Source organism: Manis javanica, chromosome 16 (genome assembly GCF_040802235.1).
Source record: "Manis javanica isolate MJ-LG chromosome 16, MJ_LKY, whole genome shotgun sequence".
Lineage (NCBI taxonomy): Eukaryota > Metazoa > Chordata > Mammalia > Pholidota > Manidae > Manis > Manis javanica.
This window is the reverse complement of record NC_133171.1, coordinates 68,504,612-68,511,649: the sequence shown is the minus strand read 5'-3', so window position 1 is coordinate 68,511,649 and position 7,038 is coordinate 68,504,612. Positions and strand designations below refer to the sequence as shown.

Sequence of the window (7,038 nt, the reverse complement as noted above, 5' to 3'; positions counted from 1 at the left end):
CAGGGTTCGGTACCTTTTCCTCTGTCCCCAGCCAGTGCCCGGAGCCCCCCACCTTTCCTCCCTACCCCCTCCCCTCCCCAGCCCTGCCCTCCCCCTTGTCCCGGGATCGCTCCGTCGCACCCACCATGATGGAAGACGACGGACAGCCCCGGACTCTACAAGAACTGCTACATCTTCCTAGGTCTTACCCCCTGCAGCACTTAGTTCACTGCCTGGAACATAAGAGATATGGATGCCCAAGTAGTTAAAGACATGGCAACTGGAAAATCCAAAGGCTATGGTTTTGTATCTTTTTATAACAAACTGGATGCAGAAAATGCAATTGTGCATATGGGAGGTCAGTGGTTGGGTGGCTGTCAAATCAGAACCAACTGGGCCACTTGTAAACCACCTGCACCTAAAAGTACACAAGAAAATAACACTAAGCAGTTGAGATTTGAAGATGTAGTGAACCAGTCAAGTCCAAAAAATTGTACTGTGTACTGTGGTGGAATTGCTTCTGGGTTAACAGATCAGCTTATGAGACAAACATTCTCACCATTTGGACAAATTATGGAAATAAGAGTTTTTCCAGAGAAGGGCTATTAATTTGTCAGATTTTCAACCCATGAAAGTGCTGCCCATGCCATTGTTTCAGTGAATGGCACTACGATCGAAGGACATATGGTTAAATGCTATTGGGGTAAAGAACCTCCTGATATGACTAAAAACTTCCAACAGGTCGACTATAGTCAGTGGGGCCAGTGGAGCCAAGTTTATGGAAACCCACAACAGTATGGACAGTATATGGCCAATGGGTGGCAAGTACCGCCTTATGGAGTATATGGGCAACCACGGAATCAACAGGGATTTGGAGTAGAATGTTTTTCTTCCAAGTCAATCACCTTCTGCTGCTTGGATGGGCGGATTTGGTGCTCAGCGTCCCCAGGGACAAGCTCCTCCCCCTGTAATACCTCCTCCTGACCAAGCTGGATATGGTATGGCAAGTTACCAAACACAGTGAGCTGGGACTCTAAACAAAATTGTAATTCATGATAGCTTCAGTTTCCTGTGACACTCTGAAGACATGAAAGTAGACATCGGAAAATGAAAATATTTATTTTAAAAATTGAAATGTTTGGAACCTTTAGCACAGCTTTGCTTTGGTGAAGGACACATGTCTTCTAGTTCTGCCTTTTTAAGTTTTGTTCATGATGGATATGAACATGATTTTTCTTTGTGTACAAAAACTAAAAGTCAATAAAGACAAAAAAAAGATGATGAGAAAGAGCAGATTCATAAACAGCTCCTAAAATGGCACAGTTTTCCTCTTATAAAGCAAATTTCCACTTATAAAGGCAATTTCCCTTTGTAACAATGTCTCCATCCCTTGTACCAGGGTAAGAGGACTCTTAACCATGCTTATCAGTGGGGAAGGCCTGGACCGCTATCTTCACAAAAACCTTATTAAACAATTCTTGCTTACCTGGTCACCTTCATATAACTTGCCTCTTTTACCCAGAAGCCCAAAAACTTTTTTTCTTTGTTTTAACTTAAGATGGTATAGAAACCCAAGTTCTAACCACCCCATCACTGGGTGCTCCCAAGTGTATATGCACATGTTAATAAACTGTTTGTTTTTCTCTTGTTAATCTGTCTTTGCCCAGTCTGATTGACAGAGCTCCAGCTAGAGAATTTTCTAGAAACTTCTAATTTGAAGCACTCTGCGTAACGATTTTGGGTGTTTAGTCTGACCATTCAGACTAAACCATTCAGATCATTCCCAGGAAGTCATAAACTTGACACTGCTGGGGTGTGAGTTATTCTGAGTCATTCGTACGGATGCACAGGCTGTCAGAGCTACAAAAGGAATCCAGGCTTCTCATTTTAGAGATAATAAAACTGAGGCCCAAATTAGTGAAGAATATCATTCCTCAAATAAGAGAGCTTTCTGTTGAAAGTTGCCTCCTTTATAAATCCTCAAATGAGTATGTGATATTTGAATGCTGCATGATACCACAAGACAGATGAGCATTGATTTAAATGCTGCTATCTGACAGATCCGGCCATCAATCATAACCTGATGTCTCAGGAGAGTCATCCTTTAAAAAGGACTGGGAATAGCATGACAGGAATTTACAACTCTGCATGGGAGATGTCCCTTCCCCAGGGCTAAGGTACTGGGTCTCCAACTGGAGCCTGCATTAGAGTCACCAGGAGGGTTTGCTGGGCCCACCCCAGAGTTCCTAATGAGTAAATCTGGGGTGGAAGCAAGAATTTGCATTTCTAGTCAGTTCATGCTGATGTTAATGTTCATGCTGAACTGCAGGTTACCCGGGAGCCAGTACCATACTTCAAGAACTCTGTGCTACAACAAAGAGAGTTCCTACACAGTTAATTTATAGAAATTTTAAGAAAACTGATACTAACTTTCATAAGCCTGTCCTATGGTGCTATGGGCTGAATTGCGTCCCTCCAAAATTTATATGTTGAAGTGTCCTCCCCAATACCTCAGAATGAGTCTCTATTTGGAAAGGAGTTTTTAAAGTGGTGATTAAGATTAACTGAGGCTGTTAGGGTGGGCCCCAATCTTGTATGACTGGGATCCTTATAAGAAGAGGCGATTAGGACCCAGACACATGCACAGGAGGAACCAGCTGAGACCCAGGGAGAAGGCAGCCGCGACAAGCCAAGGAGAGGCTTCAGAAGAAGCCAGCCCCACCAGCACCTTGATCTCAACTTCTAGCCTCCAGACTGTGAGAAAGAAATGTGTGTTGTTTAAGCCGCCTAGTCTGTGGTATTTTATTAGGGAGGCCCTAGCAAAAGAAAGCACACCTAGAGGCAGGACTATTCTAGATGAGGAACCAGGAGACGGGATTCTAGGGTCAGCCCTGCCCTTCAGGCGAATGAGATTCTTCCTCTCAGCTCTCCAGACTTCCCCCCTCACTTCTGGCAAATGGGAGTGGCACCCTGGGTGCCTTTTGACACAGGTTTTTTTGTGAAATCAAAAACCGGAAGTTACGAAAAGTGTTTTTTAAATTGCAAATTGCTCTGACTCTGAACACTTAGAAATTAGTGATAAGAATAACAGCAACCTATGCGAAGACACTGGAAAGCTGTTGAACTCTCCAGAAGCGCCAGGATCCAAGGAGAAGGGAAGCTCGAAGAGGTGAGCACGCATCATTCGCTGGTTTTTAAGTTAGAGGCTGAGATTCAGTGCAAAGCTGTCAGCAATCCCTCAGGAGTAAAGAAACAAAAAAATGGGTTAGGGCCAAAATGCTAGAGAAAGGAGAGGTTCAGAGGAGTGAGTCTGGAGCTTTTCTCCCTCTTTTCCCCTCCAGTCATTTGTTGACTCTTAAACTACGTAGGTGAGAGTCTCAGAAGCCTTACTAAAAGCAGCTGGTAAAGTGAGGGGCACTTTCAAGTCTCAAGGTGCTGGGGAGACAAAAATTAGAGCCTGGGGTTCACCAAGCAGAGAGCACTGACAAGCCCCAGCTCCCCGCAGGGTCTCTGGGTGCTGGGATGACCTCCAGGCAGGATGAGCCTGACAAAGAATTCAGCCCCGCCCAAAGTCTGCATGGATGCCGACTGAGGAAGGTACTTAGCTACTAACAAAGCAACAGGCCCATCCCCTCTGGGAGAAGAGGGTACCATGCAGAACCTCTGTCATATTTAATCCATAATGTTTGGCTATCAAAGATGACCAGGTGTGACACAAACCAGGACCAAGAGAAAAAAGTGGGCATAGAAACAGTCCCACAGGTAACTCGGTTATGACTGACAATCTGACACAGATGATCAGATGAACTTTTTAAGAGCTGTGATAATATATTTGTGAAAGGGGAGAGAATTTCTTGAGAGAACTGGACTCGATAGAAAAGAAACTAATGGAAATTCTAGAACTGAAATTTGGAACTCTGTAGATGAGTTTGACAGCAGATGGACACAGCTGTAGACAGGACTCGTGAGCAGGAAAATAAATCAGTAGGAAACAGCTAGACTTAAGTTTAGGGAGCAAAATGGATGGAAAACATAAAAAAAGAGCATAAGAGATACATGGGGCATCTGCTCCATAAAAAAATTTAACCCTGCAAAAGTTTAGATGTAATTGGAGCCCCAGAAAGCAGAAGGCAAATGGAGCAGAATGGCAAAGAATTCTACAAAACTGCGAATAAACATCAAGCCACAGGATCCAAAAAATAAAAAAATATAAACACTACAAATCCCTAGCAGAATAAATACAAGAAAATAGTGAAAAGATAAACAAGTACCAAATACTGTTCCATCCTAATTACACAGAGAGACCAGTGAAGATAGAAGAAAGTGTTGGGATGGTTTGTTAAGTCCGAAGTTCAAAAAAAAAGCAAGAAAGGAACGACAGGCCCCAAAAGAAACGTATCACAAGTGATAGAGAAACATGCTAATGCCGAGTTTATCTCTGTAAATATTAATTCAGTGTTACTGGTAAACAGTTGGAAGTGATTAATTAGTTTGGAACAGTACCTGGCACATAGCAAGAAGTATATAGATCTTTTTAAAAAATGAAATAAAAGAACTAAAAATCTAGTACAATGTATGTTCAGGATGCTCTGCTTTGAACCTCCAGAGAAATACCAAGAGATGATATAGATCTTTTATCAAAACCAGGATTAATAATCTAAGAATCTATAATATTCTAAAGCAAGTGTTCTTCACCTGGGTCCCTGAACCCCTCAAGGGGCCCACAGATAGAATTCAGGGGATTCAAAAATAGGGGGGAAATTTTTAAATTATTCTCACTAGCTTCTAACTGAAATTCAACATTTTCTTCTATTCTGAATGTATGCAAAAGACCACAGTAGTATGAGCAGTAACATGGCGTGCCTTTTGTAGAGAGCATCTCAGCAAGCAGCCAGCAAGCTATGCTTCAGCCGTCGAGTCCGGCGTGGCCAGCTCTCACCTGCCTTGGCTGGGGACCCTCATGTTGAAGAATGTTGTCTAAGCAGTCAGTCTCACAGCCAGCCATATATCTGCTTGGCCTTGCCCTCCCTCAACCACACCTAACTCTAACATCAGGATAACTGCTCCACCGATTCAAAGCACAGAGTTCACCTGCTCTGTAACTGAGGCTTCTCTGCTTTGCCTACCTTGAGTTGACTTCAGTTTGAGCTCTAAAATACATATGTGTATGATTTCTAGTTAGGAAAAGCTCAACAAATCAAAAAAAATTAAATTCTTGCTCAAAAATGAAGGTAGGCTCTTCTGCATTCAATAAGATACTAATTCTGCTTTCCCAAGTACATAGAAATTGGGAGCCATGGTTAAAGTATCTATATAAAGAGATTAAACTGTGACATAAGTAATCAAATGTAAATGTAACATTTATTTGAGTTGAAGATTCTATTGTATGTGTTACTATTTGGGGAAGGGGGAAGAACTGACTTTTTATGAACACTTAATCTAAGGCCAAGGAAGGCAGTCTAGAAGCATGTTGAATTACGAGGAAAGCCAGCCAAAAAGCACTCTCCAACAGGCAGCCCTCCATCCTGCTTTGCTGGTGGCTCTCAAAATTGGCCTCTCTCCATTCCTTCACCATCCCCATGAGGTGCGCCCATCTTGGCATGCCCGATCAGCATTGAGCTCCCCAGTCTCGCTGCCACATCCTTCTTCATGGGCATCCTTCCCCGGAGGAGCAGTGCCACATGCACCCAGTATTACAGGGCCTCTCGGGGTCAGACAGAAACCTGGACTACTTCCATTTTTTGAGGTTTCCAATAAAAGATGAAGAAGAAAGCAAAGGAGGAGGAGAGTGTGCAGAAAAGAGTTAGCAAGCTTGACCGCTGCCCCTAGACAACCTGCTTGCAAGGCTGGCCCTTGGCAGGCCTCTGGGAAATTGGATTTCCAGCTTCCCACCATTCCCTGATAAGAATGGTTCATAATGCCTAAACCATTTATACAAACAATGTGGTTTATGCTTTCCTTCTAAGAATCTGAGGTTTTGGAGCATTATAGTTAATAGGTGTCTCTGTGCCCAGCCCCCAGTCAAAACCCTGGACACTGAGCCTGTAATGAGCTTTGCTTCTCCAACAGATGCCACTTCACATGTGCTGTCACAACTTGTGGCTGGAGAAATCAGCACAGCCTATGTGGCTCCCCCGGGAGAGAACTTGGAGGCTTGGGCCTTGTTTCCCCAGACTTCACTTCATGCGCCCTGCCCTTGGGCTTTGTGTCGTACCACAGGAATCAGTCTGAACTGTGAGCGTAACCCCTTGCTGAGTCTTGTAAACTCTCCTATGAATCATGGAATCTGGGGTGGTCCTGAGGAACCCCAACACAGAGAAGAAAAACTAAAAAAACAGAAGCCAAATGTGGGTTATTTTTAAGTTTTGGGGGAAGTTTTAAATACTGTTTTACAAATCAATTCATAGAAAGGAAATACAAAATAGTTTTGTTATTCACATGATAATGATGACATTGGTAAAACACACTAATCAGTCCGTGGTGGACTAGAAGCCCTGAGGTCCAGCAGCTGGGGGGCATACGGCGCCTGGTTTTCAGACATCTCTTTGCTGTGGAACCCTTCGTTGAAATGAAACCCTTCCTCAAAGTCAAGAGAGTGAAGTTCCTCTGGTTAAAGGCTTGCTCGCCTTCCTGCTTTGAGAATCCCAGGGAACTCCTCAGAACCCCAGAACTGAGAATAAGAAAGATGTTTTTAAAATAACAGATCTGATTTAACCCTTTCATTTACAGATGGTGAGCCCAGGATCAGACCAAAATGAAGATTTTGCAAAGGAATTCAACTTTGACCACAGCATTTTTACTATCATCAAACAAATAAATAAATAAAAAGCTCCCTTCATAACTTCTTGTTTCTAACTTCTCATTTTTTTTTCCAGCCTTGCCTGTGCTTCTGTGCTCCTTCCCCACACTTTCTCTTGCAGGGCCTCAAAGATGGTGCCACAGCACACAACCGATGTATTCAAGGACAAACTTCAAGCCCAGCCAAGCGACTGCAACTCCTACCCTTTGGAGACCATGTTAGGTGAGCAGTTAGGATGCCCAAGGCACCAAAACTTAGAA

The 7,038-nt window shown here is 43.3% G+C and overlaps 1 long non-coding RNA gene and 1 pseudogene across 1 annotated transcript; both read left to right on the top strand.

The window, feature by feature from the left end:
• The first annotated feature begins 228 nt into the window (after positions 1-228).
• On the top strand, positions 229-1,229 carry LOC108396600 (nucleolysin TIAR pseudogene; annotated as a pseudogene).
• Positions 1,230-3,006: 1,777 nt separating this feature from the next.
• On the top strand, positions 3,007-6,820 carry LOC108396601 (uncharacterized). Its single transcript, XR_001852990.3, has 3 exons — positions 3,007-3,148; positions 6,049-6,213; positions 6,709-6,820. It is a non-coding gene; the product is annotated as an uncharacterized lncRNA (long non-coding RNA).
• The last annotated feature ends 218 nt before the right edge of the window (positions 6,821-7,038 follow it).